Source organism: Lissotriton vulgaris, unplaced genomic scaffold, assembly GCF_964263255.1.
Source record: "Lissotriton vulgaris unplaced genomic scaffold, aLisVul1.2 SCAFFOLD_975, whole genome shotgun sequence".
In the NCBI taxonomy this organism is placed as follows: Eukaryota; Metazoa; Chordata; class Amphibia; order Caudata; family Salamandridae; genus Lissotriton; species Lissotriton vulgaris.
Genome location: NW_028241737.1, coordinates 627,093 through 641,902, shown reverse-complemented (window position 1 = coordinate 641,902; position 14,810 = coordinate 627,093). Strand labels below are relative to the sequence as shown.

The window sequence follows — 14,810 nt, the reverse complement described above, 5'->3', positions numbered from 1 at the left end:
AGGGCTTGCCCGGTGTAAGGCTTTTGAGCGTTTGGGAGCGTTCGGTACATGAGAGGACGTTGGACTGGAAACTATGCAAATTTGAAGCATCCAACCTTCCTGCTGCAGTCGGGGGCTCTTTCCATGGACATCTGCCTTTTGGATTCCTCTAAACTTGCCCTCTGATGAAACATTTTTTGAGCTGCAGTTACCTCCGACGTCTACAAGGTGGCGCTACATTCAGGTGAGGGCACAAGTATGCACAAAATGTTGGCGACTTTCACCAGATTTATCGATGGATCTTGCATATTGTTTTCAGAGGCTAGATATTGCCTAGGAAATGGTTTTTAACATAGAGATGCTGGAGTTATAATGTGTGGTCGGGCCTCAGCCCTTTCATTGTCTGCCCACTGTAAATATTTTTTACCAGCACATGTGAGTGGTGACTCTGCTTTATGAAACTTATCATATATTAGGACAATGAATATAGCAGAAGGGGCGATTGAGATGCTTGCCTACATATTTGTTTATTTTTTATATAACGGCTGATTAATCTGTTCATTATATTTCCATTTTGTGACATGTTGCATTAAAATATATCCTGCTTGCAGAATATATAAGTATTTGTACTGCGTTGGCCGGGAATCGAACCCGGGTCAACTGCTTGGAAGGCAGCTATGCTCACCACTATACCACCAACGCCCTCTGATCTGTGCGCTCTCGGTTCTTAACATTAGGATCCTGAGTTCAATGACTATCTTGCACCAGCTTCAATGGTGCATTTGGTTTAGATACCAACATGAAAAGCAATAGAAAGTTTTTTGCAGAGGGTAAGGAACTGGGATTGAAACCAAGGACAAAGCTGTGCAGAAGAGAAGAATGGAAAGCTGCATTACAAATAATAGATAAGAATATATAGAGGCAGCATGGGAAGCAAAACAGGGAAGAGAAATACAGAACATTCAATTAAATGCCCAGGAGATAGATAAGAGCAGAACAAAAAGGAAAGAATGAAATTCAAAGCCTGCCCATAAAAGTGTTTGAAGGTCCCACCAGTCATTTATGCTTATTATTGTGTGTCTTTACTTTCAAAGTACAGGGTGGATCATTTGATGATCCCTCTCTTGTATTTCAGCAGACACAGATATTTGACAAGTATTTTCTCACATAGCTGGCACAAGCTTGTGCTTTTCCTTGCTGGCAGCGTGGAAATGACAGCTTGGTCCTTGGAAGGAAAGTCAAGCAAAATTAGCAGAGGATGGTTTCGATCCATCGACCTCTGGGTTATGGGCCCAGCACGCTTCCGCTGCGCCACTCTGCTCTGTTGTGAAAGTGTTCTTTTTATGCAGATAGGGAGCATTAAGCAGAGTAGCGTGGGATTGGTACGGCTCTCACCTCATTTGCCTAAGTATATTGCAAGGCATGCTGGGTACAGAAAAACTTCATCTTCCCCTCTCACAATCAGTCATAACTGAAAGTCAGACACTCTTAGGCACTAGCCGTTTCAGACCTTTATCAAGACAGCATGTCATGAACCCTCTCTCTCTCTCTCTGTGATCCTAGCACTAGCATGCTCAGGATTTGGCTTTACCTGGGAGCCAGAGATCTACCCGGTGAGGGCTTGCCCGGTGTGAGGCTTTTGAGCGTTTGGGAGCGTTCGGGACGTGAGTGGACGTTGGACAGGAAACTCTGCGAATTTGAAGCATCCAACATTCCTGCTGCAGTGAGCGGCTCTTTCCATGGACATCTGCCTCTAGGATTCCTCTCAACTTGCCTTCTGATAAAACATTTTGTGAGCAGCAATTACCTTCGACAGCTACAAGGTGGCGCTACATTCTGGTAAGTGCACAAGTATGCACAAAATGTTAGGGACTTTTGCCAGATTTATCGGTGGATCTTGCATATTTTTTTCAGAGGCTAGATATTGCCTAGAAATGCTTTTTAACATAGAGATGTTGGAGTTATAATGTCTGGTCGGGCCTCAGCCCTTCCATTGTTTGCCCACTGTAACATATTTATTACCAGCACATGTGAGTTGTGACTCTGCTTTATAAAACTTATCATATATTAGGACAATGAATGTATCAGAAGGTGCGATTGAGATGTTTGCCTATGTATTTGTTTATTTTTTTATATATGGCTGATTAATCTGTTCATGAAATTTCCATTTTGAGACCTGTTGCATTAAAATATGTCCTGCTTGCAGAATATATAAGCATTTTCACTGCGTTGGCCGGGAATCGAACCCGGGTCAACTGCTTGGGAAGCAGCTATGCTCACCACTATACCACCAACGCCCTCTGATGTGTGTGCTCTCGGTTCTAAATATTACGTTCCCGAAATCAATGACTATCTTGCAACAGCTTCAATGGTGCATTTGGTTTCGATACCAACATGAGAAGTAGTAGAACGTTTTTTGCAGAGGGTAAGGAACTGGGGATTGAAACCAAGGACAAAGTTGTGCAGAAGAGAAGAAATGAAATGCAACAGTACAAAAAGTAGAAATCAGCATATATAGGCAGCATGGGAAGCAAAGCAGGGAAGAGAAAGAGAGAACATTCCATGAAATGCCCAGGAGATAGATAAGAGCAGAAAAAAAAGGGAAGAATGAAATTCAAAGCATGCCCAGAAAGTTGTGTGAAGCTCCCACCAGTCATTTATGGTTATAGTTGTGTGTCTTTACTTTCAAAGTACAGGGTTGATCCTTTCACGAACACTCTTGTATTACACAGACACAGATAGTTGAGAAGTCTTTTCTCACATAGCTGGCACAAGCTTGCGCTTTTCCTTTCTGGCAGTGTGGAAATGACAGCTTGGTCCTTGGAAGGAAAGTCAAGCAAAATTAGCAGAGGATGGTTTCGATCCATCGACCTCTGGGTTATGGGCCCAGCACGCTTCCGCTGCGCCACTCTGCTCGTTCATGAAGGTGATCTCTTTATGCAGATGAGGAGGCATTCAGCGGAGTGAAGTGGCATTGGTCGGGCTCTCACCTCATTTGCCTAATTATATCGCAAGGCATGCTGGGTGCAGAAAATCTTCATCTTCCCCTCTCACAATCAGTCATAACTGATAGTCCAGACCCTCTTACGCACTAGCCGTTTCAGGCCTTTATCAAGACAGCAGCTCTCCAACACTCTCTGTCTCTCTCTCTCTGTGATCCTAGTGCTAGCATGCTCAGGATTTGGCTTTACCTGGGAGCCAGAGATCTACCCGGTGAGGGCTTGCCCGGTGTAAGGCTTTTGAGCGTTTGGGAGCGTTCGGTACATGAGAGGACGTTGGACTGGAAACTATGCAAATTTGAAGCATCCAACCTTCCTGCTGCAGTCGGGGGCTCTTTCCATGGACATCTGCCTTTTGGATTCCTCTAAACTTGCCCTCTGATGAAACATTTTTTGAGCTGCAGTTACCTCCGACGTCTACAAGGTGGCGCTACATTCAGGTGAGGGCACAAGTATGCACAAAATGTTGGCGACTTTCACCAGATTTATCGATGGATCTTGCATATTGTTTTCAGAGGCTAGATATTGCCTAGGAAATGGTTTTTAACATAGAGATGCTGGAGTTATAATGTGTGGTCGGGCCTCAGCCCTTTCATTGTCTGCCCACTGTAAATATTTTTTACCAGCACATGTGAGTGGTGACTCTGCTTTATGAAACTTATCATATATTAGGACAATGAATATAGCAGAAGGGGCGATTGAGATGCTTGCCTACATATTTGTTTATTTTTTATATAACGGCTGATTAATCTGTTCATTATATTTCCATTTTGTGACATGTTGCATTAAAATATATCCTGCTTGCAGAATATATAAGTATTTGTACTGCGTTGGCCGGGAATCGAACCCGGGTCAACTGCTTGGAAGGCAGCTATGCTCACCACTATACCACCAACGCCCTCTGATCTGTGCGCTCTCGGTTCTTAACATTAGGATCCTGAGTTCAATGACTATCTTGCACCAGCTTCAATGGTGCATTTGGTTTAGATACCAACATGAAAAGCAATAGAAAGTTTTTTGCAGAGGGTAAGGAACTGGGATTGAAACCAAGGACAAAGCTGTGCAGAAGAGAAGAATGGAAAGCTGCATTACAAATAATAGATAAGAATATATAGAGGCAGCATGGGAAGCAAAACAGGGAAGAGAAATACAGAACATTCAATTAAATGCCCAGGAGATAGATAAGAGCAGAACAAAAAGGAAAGAATGAAATTCAAAGCCTGCCCATAAAAGTGTTTGAAGGTCCCACCAGTCATTTATGCTTATTATTGTGTGTCTTTACTTTCAAAGTACAGGGTGGATCATTTGATGATCCCTCTCTTGTATTTCAGCAGACACAGATATTTGACAAGTATTTTCTCACATAGCTGGCACAAGCTTGTGCTTTTCCTTGCTGGCAGCGTGGAAATGACAGCTTGGTCCTTGGAAGGAAAGTCAAGCAAAATTAGCAGAGGATGGTTTCGATCCATCGACCTCTGGGTTATGGGCCCAGCACGCTTCCGCTGCGCCACTCTGCTCTGTTGTGAAAGTGTTCTTTTTATGCAGATAGGGAGCATTAAGCAGAGTAGCGTGGGATTGGTACGGCTCTCACCTCATTTGCCTAAGTATATTGCAAGGCATGCTGGGTACAGAAAAACTTCATCTTCCCCTCTCACAATCAGTCATAACTGAAAGTCAGACACTCTTAGGCACTAGCCGTTTCAGACCTTTATCAAGACAGCATGTCATGAACCCTCTCTCTCTCTCTCTGTGATCCTAGCACTAGCATGCTCAGGATTTGGCTTTACCTGGGAGCCAGAGATCTACCCGGTGAGGGCTTGCCCGGTGTGAGGCTTTTGAGCGTTTGGGAGCGTTCGGGACGTGAGTGGACGTTGGACAGGAAACTCTGCGAATTTGAAGCATCCAACATTCCTGCTGCAGTGAGCGGCTCTTTCCATGGACATCTGCCTCTAGGATTCCTCTCAACTTGCCTTCTGATAAAACATTTTGTGAGCAGCAATTACCTTCGACAGCTACAAGGTGGCGCTACATTCTGGTAAGTGCACAAGTATGCACAAAATGTTAGGGACTTTTGCCAGATTTATCGGTGGATCTTGCATATTTTTTTCAGAGGCTAGATATTGCCTAGAAATGCTTTTTAACATAGAGATGTTGGAGTTATAATGTCTGGTCGGGCCTCAGCCCTTCCATTGTTTGCCCACTGTAACATATTTATTACCAGCACATGTGAGTTGTGACTCTGCTTTATAAAACTTATCATATATTAGGACAATGAATGTATCAGAAGGTGCGATTGAGATGTTTGCCTATGTATTTGTTTATTTTTTTATATATGGCTGATTAATCTGTTCATGAAATTTCCATTTTGAGACCTGTTGCATTAAAATATGTCCTGCTTGCAGAATATATAAGCATTTTCACTGCGTTGGCCGGGAATCGAACCCGGGTCAACTGCTTGGGAAGCAGCTATGCTCACCACTATACCACCAACGCCCTCTGATGTGTGTGCTCTCGGTTCTAAATATTACGTTCCCGAAATCAATGACTATCTTGCAACAGCTTCAATGGTGCATTTGGTTTCGATACCAACATGAGAAGTAGTAGAACGTTTTTTGCAGAGGGTAAGGAACTGGGGATTGAAACCAAGGACAAAGTTGTGCAGAAGAGAAGAAATGAAATGCAACAGTACAAAAAGTAGAAATCAGCATATATAGGCAGCATGGGAAGCAAAGCAGGGAAGAGAAAGAGAGAACATTCCATGAAATGCCCAGGAGATAGATAAGAGCAGAAAAAAAAGGGAAGAATGAAATTCAAAGCATGCCCAGAAAGTTGTGTGAAGCTCCCACCAGTCATTTATGGTTATAGTTGTGTGTCTTTACTTTCAAAGTACAGGGTTGATCCTTTCACGAACACTCTTGTATTACACAGACACAGATAGTTGAGAAGTCTTTTCTCACATAGCTGGCACAAGCTTGCGCTTTTCCTTTCTGGCAGTGTGGAAATGACAGCTTGGTCCTTGGAAGGAAAGTCAAGCAAAATTAGCAGAGGATGGTTTCGATCCATCGACCTCTGGGTTATGGGCCCAGCACGCTTCCGCTGCGCCACTCTGCTCGTTCATGAAGGTGATCTCTTTATGCAGATGAGGAGGCATTCAGCGGAGTGAAGTGGCATTGGTCGGGCTCTCACCTCATTTGCCTAATTATATCGCAAGGCATGCTGGGTGCAGAAAATCTTCATCTTCCCCTCTCACAATCAGTCATAACTGATAGTCCAGACCCTCTTACGCACTAGCCGTTTCAGGCCTTTATCAAGACAGCAGCTCTCCAACACTCTCTGTCTCTCTCTCTCTGTGATCCTAGTGCTAGCATGCTCAGGATTTGGCTTTACCTGGGAGCCAGAGATCTACCCGGTGAGGGCTTGCCCGGTGTAAGGCTTTTGAGCGTTTGGGAGCGTTCGGTACATGAGAGGACGTTGGACTGGAAACTATGCAAATTTGAAGCATCCAACCTTCCTGCTGCAGTCGGGGGCTCTTTCCATGGACATCTGCCTTTTGGATTCCTCTAAACTTGCCCTCTGATGAAACATTTTTTGAGCTGCAGTTACCTCCGACGTCTACAAGGTGGCGCTACATTCAGGTGAGGGCACAAGTATGCACAAAATGTTGGCGACTTTCACCAGATTTATCGATGGATCTTGCATATTGTTTTCAGAGGCTAGATATTGCCTAGGAAATGGTTTTTAACATAGAGATGCTGGAGTTATAATGTGTGGTCGGGCCTCAGCCCTTTCATTGTCTGCCCACTGTAAATATTTTTTACCAGCACATGTGAGTGGTGACTCTGCTTTATGAAACTTATCATATATTAGGACAATGAATATAGCAGAAGGGGCGATTGAGATGCTTGCCTACATATTTGTTTATTTTTTATATAACGGCTGATTAATCTGTTCATTATATTTCCATTTTGTGACATGTTGCATTAAAATATATCCTGCTTGCAGAATATATAAGTATTTGTACTGCGTTGGCCGGGAATCGAACCCGGGTCAACTGCTTGGAAGGCAGCTATGCTCACCACTATACCACCAACGCCCTCTGATCTGTGCGCTCTCGGTTCTTAACATTAGGATCCTGAGTTCAATGACTATCTTGCACCAGCTTCAATGGTGCATTTGGTTTAGATACCAACATGAAAAGCAATAGAAAGTTTTTTGCAGAGGGTAAGGAACTGGGATTGAAACCAAGGACAAAGCTGTGCAGAAGAGAAGAATGGAAAGCTGCATTACAAATAATAGATAAGAATATATAGAGGCAGCATGGGAAGCAAAACAGGGAAGAGAAATACAGAACATTCAATTAAATGCCCAGGAGATAGATAAGAGCAGAACAAAAAGGAAAGAATGAAATTCAAAGCCTGCCCATAAAAGTGTTTGAAGGTCCCACCAGTCATTTATGCTTATTATTGTGTGTCTTTACTTTCAAAGTACAGGGTGGATCATTTGATGATCCCTCTCTTGTATTTCAGCAGACACAGATATTTGACAAGTATTTTCTCACATAGCTGGCACAAGCTTGTGCTTTTCCTTGCTGGCAGCGTGGAAATGACAGCTTGGTCCTTGGAAGGAAAGTCAAGCAAAATTAGCAGAGGATGGTTTCGATCCATCGACCTCTGGGTTATGGGCCCAGCACGCTTCCGCTGCGCCACTCTGCTCTGTTGTGAAAGTGTTCTTTTTATGCAGATAGGGAGCATTAAGCAGAGTAGCGTGGGATTGGTACGGCTCTCACCTCATTTGCCTAAGTATATTGCAAGGCATGCTGGGTACAGAAAAACTTCATCTTCCCCTCTCACAATCAGTCATAACTGAAAGTCAGACACTCTTAGGCACTAGCCGTTTCAGACCTTTATCAAGACAGCATGTCATGAACCCTCTCTCTCTCTCTCTGTGATCCTAGCACTAGCATGCTCAGGATTTGGCTTTACCTGGGAGCCAGAGATCTACCCGGTGAGGGCTTGCCCGGTGTGAGGCTTTTGAGCGTTTGGGAGCGTTCGGGACGTGAGTGGACGTTGGACAGGAAACTCTGCGAATTTGAAGCATCCAACATTCCTGCTGCAGTGAGCGGCTCTTTCCATGGACATCTGCCTCTAGGATTCCTCTCAACTTGCCTTCTGATAAAACATTTTGTGAGCAGCAATTACCTTCGACAGCTACAAGGTGGCGCTACATTCTGGTAAGTGCACAAGTATGCACAAAATGTTAGGGACTTTTGCCAGATTTATCGGTGGATCTTGCATATTTTTTTCAGAGGCTAGATATTGCCTAGAAATGCTTTTTAACATAGAGATGTTGGAGTTATAATGTCTGGTCGGGCCTCAGCCCTTCCATTGTTTGCCCACTGTAACATATTTATTACCAGCACATGTGAGTTGTGACTCTGCTTTATAAAACTTATCATATATTAGGACAATGAATGTATCAGAAGGTGCGATTGAGATGTTTGCCTATGTATTTGTTTATTTTTTTATATATGGCTGATTAATCTGTTCATGAAATTTCCATTTTGAGACCTGTTGCATTAAAATATGTCCTGCTTGCAGAATATATAAGCATTTTCACTGCGTTGGCCGGGAATCGAACCCGGGTCAACTGCTTGGGAAGCAGCTATGCTCACCACTATACCACCAACGCCCTCTGATGTGTGTGCTCTCGGTTCTAAATATTACGTTCCCGAAATCAATGACTATCTTGCAACAGCTTCAATGGTGCATTTGGTTTCGATACCAACATGAGAAGTAGTAGAACGTTTTTTGCAGAGGGTAAGGAACTGGGGATTGAAACCAAGGACAAAGTTGTGCAGAAGAGAAGAAATGAAATGCAACAGTACAAAAAGTAGAAATCAGCATATATAGGCAGCATGGGAAGCAAAGCAGGGAAGAGAAAGAGAGAACATTCCATGAAATGCCCAGGAGATAGATAAGAGCAGAAAAAAAAGGGAAGAATGAAATTCAAAGCATGCCCAGAAAGTTGTGTGAAGCTCCCACCAGTCATTTATGGTTATAGTTGTGTGTCTTTACTTTCAAAGTACAGGGTTGATCCTTTCACGAACACTCTTGTATTACACAGACACAGATAGTTGAGAAGTCTTTTCTCACATAGCTGGCACAAGCTTGCGCTTTTCCTTTCTGGCAGTGTGGAAATGACAGCTTGGTCCTTGGAAGGAAAGTCAAGCAAAATTAGCAGAGGATGGTTTCGATCCATCGACCTCTGGGTTATGGGCCCAGCACGCTTCCGCTGCGCCACTCTGCTCGTTCATGAAGGTGATCTCTTTATGCAGATGAGGAGGCATTCAGCGGAGTGAAGTGGCATTGGTCGGGCTCTCACCTCATTTGCCTAATTATATCGCAAGGCATGCTGGGTGCAGAAAATCTTCATCTTCCCCTCTCACAATCAGTCATAACTGATAGTCCAGACCCTCTTACGCACTAGCCGTTTCAGGCCTTTATCAAGACAGCAGCTCTCCAACACTCTCTGTCTCTCTCTCTCTGTGATCCTAGTGCTAGCATGCTCAGGATTTGGCTTTACCTGGGAGCCAGAGATCTACCCGGTGAGGGCTTGCCCGGTGTAAGGCTTTTGAGCGTTTGGGAGCGTTCGGTACATGAGAGGACGTTGGACTGGAAACTATGCAAATTTGAAGCATCCAACCTTCCTGCTGCAGTCGGGGGCTCTTTCCATGGACATCTGCCTTTTGGATTCCTCTAAACTTGCCCTCTGATGAAACATTTTTTGAGCTGCAGTTACCTCCGACGTCTACAAGGTGGCGCTACATTCAGGTGAGGGCACAAGTATGCACAAAATGTTGGCGACTTTCACCAGATTTATCGATGGATCTTGCATATTGTTTTCAGAGGCTAGATATTGCCTAGGAAATGGTTTTTAACATAGAGATGCTGGAGTTATAATGTGTGGTCGGGCCTCAGCCCTTTCATTGTCTGCCCACTGTAAATATTTTTTACCAGCACATGTGAGTGGTGACTCTGCTTTATGAAACTTATCATATATTAGGACAATGAATATAGCAGAAGGGGCGATTGAGATGCTTGCCTACATATTTGTTTATTTTTTATATAACGGCTGATTAATCTGTTCATTATATTTCCATTTTGTGACATGTTGCATTAAAATATATCCTGCTTGCAGAATATATAAGTATTTGTACTGCGTTGGCCGGGAATCGAACCCGGGTCAACTGCTTGGAAGGCAGCTATGCTCACCACTATACCACCAACGCCCTCTGATCTGTGCGCTCTCGGTTCTTAACATTAGGATCCTGAGTTCAATGACTATCTTGCACCAGCTTCAATGGTGCATTTGGTTTAGATACCAACATGAAAAGCAATAGAAAGTTTTTTGCAGAGGGTAAGGAACTGGGATTGAAACCAAGGACAAAGCTGTGCAGAAGAGAAGAATGGAAAGCTGCATTACAAATAATAGATAAGAATATATAGAGGCAGCATGGGAAGCAAAACAGGGAAGAGAAATACAGAACATTCAATTAAATGCCCAGGAGATAGATAAGAGCAGAACAAAAAGGAAAGAATGAAATTCAAAGCCTGCCCATAAAAGTGTTTGAAGGTCCCACCAGTCATTTATGCTTATTATTGTGTGTCTTTACTTTCAAAGTACAGGGTGGATCATTTGATGATCCCTCTCTTGTATTTCAGCAGACACAGATATTTGACAAGTATTTTCTCACATAGCTGGCACAAGCTTGTGCTTTTCCTTGCTGGCAGCGTGGAAATGACAGCTTGGTCCTTGGAAGGAAAGTCAAGCAAAATTAGCAGAGGATGGTTTCGATCCATCGACCTCTGGGTTATGGGCCCAGCACGCTTCCGCTGCGCCACTCTGCTCTGTTGTGAAAGTGTTCTTTTTATGCAGATAGGGAGCATTAAGCAGAGTAGCGTGGGATTGGTACGGCTCTCACCTCATTTGCCTAAGTATATTGCAAGGCATGCTGGGTACAGAAAAACTTCATCTTCCCCTCTCACAATCAGTCATAACTGAAAGTCAGACACTCTTAGGCACTAGCCGTTTCAGACCTTTATCAAGACAGCATGTCATGAACCCTCTCTCTCTCTCTCTGTGATCCTAGCACTAGCATGCTCAGGATTTGGCTTTACCTGGGAGCCAGAGATCTACCCGGTGAGGGCTTGCCCGGTGTGAGGCTTTTGAGCGTTTGGGAGCGTTCGGGACGTGAGTGGACGTTGGACAGGAAACTCTGCGAATTTGAAGCATCCAACATTCCTGCTGCAGTGAGCGGCTCTTTCCATGGACATCTGCCTCTAGGATTCCTCTCAACTTGCCTTCTGATAAAACATTTTGTGAGCAGCAATTACCTTCGACAGCTACAAGGTGGCGCTACATTCTGGTAAGTGCACAAGTATGCACAAAATGTTAGGGACTTTTGCCAGATTTATCGGTGGATCTTGCATATTTTTTTCAGAGGCTAGATATTGCCTAGAAATGCTTTTTAACATAGAGATGTTGGAGTTATAATGTCTGGTCGGGCCTCAGCCCTTCCATTGTTTGCCCACTGTAACATATTTATTACCAGCACATGTGAGTTGTGACTCTGCTTTATAAAACTTATCATATATTAGGACAATGAATGTATCAGAAGGTGCGATTGAGATGTTTGCCTATGTATTTGTTTATTTTTTTATATATGGCTGATTAATCTGTTCATGAAATTTCCATTTTGAGACCTGTTGCATTAAAATATGTCCTGCTTGCAGAATATATAAGCATTTTCACTGCGTTGGCCGGGAATCGAACCCGGGTCAACTGCTTGGGAAGCAGCTATGCTCACCACTATACCACCAACGCCCTCTGATGTGTGTGCTCTCGGTTCTAAATATTACGTTCCCGAAATCAATGACTATCTTGCAACAGCTTCAATGGTGCATTTGGTTTCGATACCAACATGAGAAGTAGTAGAACGTTTTTTGCAGAGGGTAAGGAACTGGGGATTGAAACCAAGGACAAAGTTGTGCAGAAGAGAAGAAATGAAATGCAACAGTACAAAAAGTAGAAATCAGCATATATAGGCAGCATGGGAAGCAAAGCAGGGAAGAGAAAGAGAGAACATTCCATGAAATGCCCAGGAGATAGATAAGAGCAGAAAAAAAAGGGAAGAATGAAATTCAAAGCATGCCCAGAAAGTTGTGTGAAGCTCCCACCAGTCATTTATGGTTATAGTTGTGTGTCTTTACTTTCAAAGTACAGGGTTGATCCTTTCACGAACACTCTTGTATTACACAGACACAGATAGTTGAGAAGTCTTTTCTCACATAGCTGGCACAAGCTTGCGCTTTTCCTTTCTGGCAGTGTGGAAATGACAGCTTGGTCCTTGGAAGGAAAGTCAAGCAAAATTAGCAGAGGATGGTTTCGATCCATCGACCTCTGGGTTATGGGCCCAGCACGCTTCCGCTGCGCCACTCTGCTCGTTCATGAAGGTGATCTCTTTATGCAGATGAGGAGGCATTCAGCGGAGTGAAGTGGCATTGGTCGGGCTCTCACCTCATTTGCCTAATTATATCGCAAGGCATGCTGGGTGCAGAAAATCTTCATCTTCCCCTCTCACAATCAGTCATAACTGATAGTCCAGACCCTCTTACGCACTAGCCGTTTCAGGCCTTTATCAAGACAGCAGCTCTCCAACACTCTCTGTCTCTCTCTCTCTGTGATCCTAGTGCTAGCATGCTCAGGATTTGGCTTTACCTGGGAGCCAGAGATCTACCCGGTGAGGGCTTGCCCGGTGTAAGGCTTTTGAGCGTTTGGGAGCGTTCGGTACATGAGAGGACGTTGGACTGGAAACTATGCAAATTTGAAGCATCCAACCTTCCTGCTGCAGTCGGGGGCTCTTTCCATGGACATCTGCCTTTTGGATTCCTCTAAACTTGCCCTCTGATGAAACATTTTTTGAGCTGCAGTTACCTCCGACGTCTACAAGGTGGCGCTACATTCAGGTGAGGGCACAAGTATGCACAAAATGTTGGCGACTTTCACCAGATTTATCGATGGATCTTGCATATTGTTTTCAGAGGCTAGATATTGCCTAGGAAATGGTTTTTAACATAGAGATGCTGGAGTTATAATGTGTGGTCGGGCCTCAGCCCTTTCATTGTCTGCCCACTGTAAATATTTTTTACCAGCACATGTGAGTGGTGACTCTGCTTTATGAAACTTATCATATATTAGGACAATGAATATAGCAGAAGGGGCGATTGAGATGCTTGCCTACATATTTGTTTATTTTTTATATAACGGCTGATTAATCTGTTCATTATATTTCCATTTTGTGACATGTTGCATTAAAATATATCCTGCTTGCAGAATATATAAGTATTTGTACTGCGTTGGCCGGGAATCGAACCCGGGTCAACTGCTTGGAAGGCAGCTATGCTCACCACTATACCACCAACGCCCTCTGATCTGTGCGCTCTCGGTTCTTAACATTAGGATCCTGAGTTCAATGACTATCTTGCACCAGCTTCAATGGTGCATTTGGTTTAGATACCAACATGAAAAGCAATAGAAAGTTTTTTGCAGAGGGTAAGGAACTGGGATTGAAACCAAGGACAAAGCTGTGCAGAAGAGAAGAATGGAAAGCTGCATTACAAATAATAGATAAGAATATATAGAGGCAGCATGGGAAGCAAAACAGGGAAGAGAAATACAGAACATTCAATTAAATGCCCAGGAGATAGATAAGAGCAGAACAAAAAGGAAAGAATGAAATTCAAAGCCTGCCCATAAAAGTGTTTGAAGGTCCCACCAGTCATTTATGCTTATTATTGTGTGTCTTTACTTTCAAAGTACAGGGTGGATCATTTGATGATCCCTCTCTTGTATTTCAGCAGACACAGATATTTGACAAGTATTTTCTCACATAGCTGGCACAAGCTTGTGCTTTTCCTTGCTGGCAGCGTGGAAATGACAGCTTGGTCCTTGGAAGGAAAGTCAAGCAAAATTAGCAGAGGATGGTTTCGATCCATCGACCTCTGGGTTATGGGCCCAGCACGCTTCCGCTGCGCCACTCTGCTCTGTTGTGAAAGTGTTCTTTTTATGCAGATAGGGAGCATTAAGCAGAGTAGCGTGGGATTGGTACGGCTCTCACCTCATTTGCCTAAGTATATTGCAAGGCATGCTGGGTACAGAAAAACTTCATCTTCCCCTCTCACAATCAGTCATAACTGAAAGTCAGACACTCTTAGGCACTAGCCGTTTCAGACCTTTATCAAGACAGCATGTCATGAACCCTCTCTCTCTCTCTCTGTGATCCTAGCACTAGCATGCTCAGGATTTGGCTTTACCTGGGAGCCAGAGATCTACCCGGTGAGGGCTTGCCCGGTGTGAGGCTTTTGAGCGTTTGGGAGCGTTCGGGACGTGAGTGGACGTTGGACAGGAAACTCTGCGAATTTGAAGCATCCAACATTCCTGCTGCAGTGAGCGGCTCTTTCCATGGACATCTGCCTCTAGGATTCCTCTCAACTTGCCTTCTGATAAAACATTTTGTGAGCAGCAATTACCTTCGACAGCTACAAGGTGGCGCTACATTCTGGTAAGTGCACAAGTATGCACAAAATGTTAGGGACTTTTGCCAGATTTATCGGTGGATCTTGCATATTTTTTTCAGAGGCTAGATATTGCCTAGAAATGCTTTTTAACATAGAGATGTTGGAGTTATAATGTCTGGTCGGGCCTCAGCCCTTCCATTGTTTGCCCACTGTAACATATTTATTACCAGCACATGTGAGTTGTGACTCTGCTTTA

At 43.8% G+C, this 14,810-nt stretch overlaps 18 non-coding genes across 18 annotated transcripts; all 18 read right to left on the bottom strand.

Moving 5' to 3' along the window:
* Positions 1-609: 609 nt before the first annotated feature.
* On the bottom strand, positions 610-681 carry TRNAG-UCC (transfer RNA glycine (anticodon UCC)). The gene has a single exon. It is a non-coding gene; the product is annotated as a tRNA-Gly (tRNA).
* Positions 682-1,228: 547 nt separating this feature from the next.
* TRNAM-CAU (transfer RNA methionine (anticodon CAU)) lies at positions 1,229-1,300 on the bottom strand. The gene has a single exon. It is a non-coding gene; the product is annotated as a tRNA-Met (tRNA).
* A 904-nt stretch (positions 1,301-2,204) lies between these two features.
* Positions 2,205-2,276, bottom strand: TRNAG-CCC (transfer RNA glycine (anticodon CCC)). Its single transcript has one exon. It is a non-coding gene; the product is annotated as a tRNA-Gly (tRNA).
* A 546-nt stretch (positions 2,277-2,822) lies between these two features.
* Positions 2,823-2,894, bottom strand: TRNAM-CAU (transfer RNA methionine (anticodon CAU)). Its single transcript has one exon. It is a non-coding gene; the product is annotated as a tRNA-Met (tRNA).
* Positions 2,895-3,804: 910 nt separating this feature from the next.
* Positions 3,805-3,876, bottom strand: TRNAG-UCC (transfer RNA glycine (anticodon UCC)). The gene has a single exon. It is a non-coding gene; the product is annotated as a tRNA-Gly (tRNA).
* Positions 3,877-4,423: 547 nt separating this feature from the next.
* TRNAM-CAU (transfer RNA methionine (anticodon CAU)) lies at positions 4,424-4,495 on the bottom strand. Its single transcript has one exon. It is a non-coding gene; the product is annotated as a tRNA-Met (tRNA).
* A 904-nt stretch (positions 4,496-5,399) lies between these two features.
* TRNAG-CCC (transfer RNA glycine (anticodon CCC)) lies at positions 5,400-5,471 on the bottom strand. The gene has a single exon. It is a non-coding gene; the product is annotated as a tRNA-Gly (tRNA).
* Positions 5,472-6,017: 546 nt separating this feature from the next.
* Positions 6,018-6,089, bottom strand: TRNAM-CAU (transfer RNA methionine (anticodon CAU)). Its single transcript has one exon. It is a non-coding gene; the product is annotated as a tRNA-Met (tRNA).
* A 910-nt stretch (positions 6,090-6,999) lies between these two features.
* Positions 7,000-7,071, bottom strand: TRNAG-UCC (transfer RNA glycine (anticodon UCC)). Its single transcript has one exon. It is a non-coding gene; the product is annotated as a tRNA-Gly (tRNA).
* A 547-nt stretch (positions 7,072-7,618) lies between these two features.
* Positions 7,619-7,690, bottom strand: TRNAM-CAU (transfer RNA methionine (anticodon CAU)). Its single transcript has one exon. It is a non-coding gene; the product is annotated as a tRNA-Met (tRNA).
* Positions 7,691-8,594: 904 nt separating this feature from the next.
* TRNAG-CCC (transfer RNA glycine (anticodon CCC)) lies at positions 8,595-8,666 on the bottom strand. The gene has a single exon. It is a non-coding gene; the product is annotated as a tRNA-Gly (tRNA).
* A 546-nt stretch (positions 8,667-9,212) lies between these two features.
* On the bottom strand, positions 9,213-9,284 carry TRNAM-CAU (transfer RNA methionine (anticodon CAU)). The gene has a single exon. It is a non-coding gene; the product is annotated as a tRNA-Met (tRNA).
* Positions 9,285-10,194: 910 nt separating this feature from the next.
* TRNAG-UCC (transfer RNA glycine (anticodon UCC)) lies at positions 10,195-10,266 on the bottom strand. Its single transcript has one exon. It is a non-coding gene; the product is annotated as a tRNA-Gly (tRNA).
* Positions 10,267-10,813: 547 nt separating this feature from the next.
* On the bottom strand, positions 10,814-10,885 carry TRNAM-CAU (transfer RNA methionine (anticodon CAU)). The gene has a single exon. It is a non-coding gene; the product is annotated as a tRNA-Met (tRNA).
* Positions 10,886-11,789: 904 nt separating this feature from the next.
* On the bottom strand, positions 11,790-11,861 carry TRNAG-CCC (transfer RNA glycine (anticodon CCC)). Its single transcript has one exon. It is a non-coding gene; the product is annotated as a tRNA-Gly (tRNA).
* A 546-nt stretch (positions 11,862-12,407) lies between these two features.
* TRNAM-CAU (transfer RNA methionine (anticodon CAU)) lies at positions 12,408-12,479 on the bottom strand. Its single transcript has one exon. It is a non-coding gene; the product is annotated as a tRNA-Met (tRNA).
* A 910-nt stretch (positions 12,480-13,389) lies between these two features.
* TRNAG-UCC (transfer RNA glycine (anticodon UCC)) lies at positions 13,390-13,461 on the bottom strand. Its single transcript has one exon. It is a non-coding gene; the product is annotated as a tRNA-Gly (tRNA).
* Positions 13,462-14,008: 547 nt separating this feature from the next.
* Positions 14,009-14,080, bottom strand: TRNAM-CAU (transfer RNA methionine (anticodon CAU)). The gene has a single exon. It is a non-coding gene; the product is annotated as a tRNA-Met (tRNA).
* Between the last annotated feature and the right edge of the window lie 730 nt (positions 14,081-14,810).